The sequence below is a fragment of the Poecilia reticulata genome, linkage group LG6 (genome assembly GCF_000633615.1).
Source record: "Poecilia reticulata strain Guanapo linkage group LG6, Guppy_female_1.0+MT, whole genome shotgun sequence".
Classification (NCBI taxonomy): Eukaryota; Metazoa; Chordata; class Actinopteri; order Cyprinodontiformes; family Poeciliidae; genus Poecilia; species Poecilia reticulata.
Window position 1 is genome coordinate 16479505 of NC_024336.1, and position 521 is coordinate 16480025.

Sequence of the window (521 nt, forward strand, 5' to 3'; positions counted from 1 at the left end):
CTGTTCTCTCCTGGTACTCTGGCTTCGTTCCACAGTCAGAAAACATGGCTGTGAGTTTAAATGCTCTCTCTTAATTGTCTTTCCACTTTCTGAGTGTATGTCTCTGTGTTACCCTGTGATGGACTGGYGAGCTGTCCTCCAGGGTGGACCCCATCTCTTGCCCAATGACCTCTGGAATTAGGCACCAATACCCCTGTGACCATGCAAGGAAAAGCAGGTATAGGTAATTTCTATTATATTCAGGAAACAATAACTTGTATCCCCCAACAGTCTATATTGGAAGTCTACCCACAGTTAAGCCTAAATTAGCTCCAGCAGATTTAGGTTTAAGGTCATCATTTTATTTTGCTAACATATTAGTAATAGCAGTAATGTTTCGAAGCAGCCCAGCCATAGTCCTGAATTGAATGTTGTAGAGAACCTGTAAAGGTAGCTAACAATTAACATGACGGCAAGGACACCTTCCCACATCACAGACCAGGAGCTCATAACCAGAGATAAAATAATAATAATAATAATAA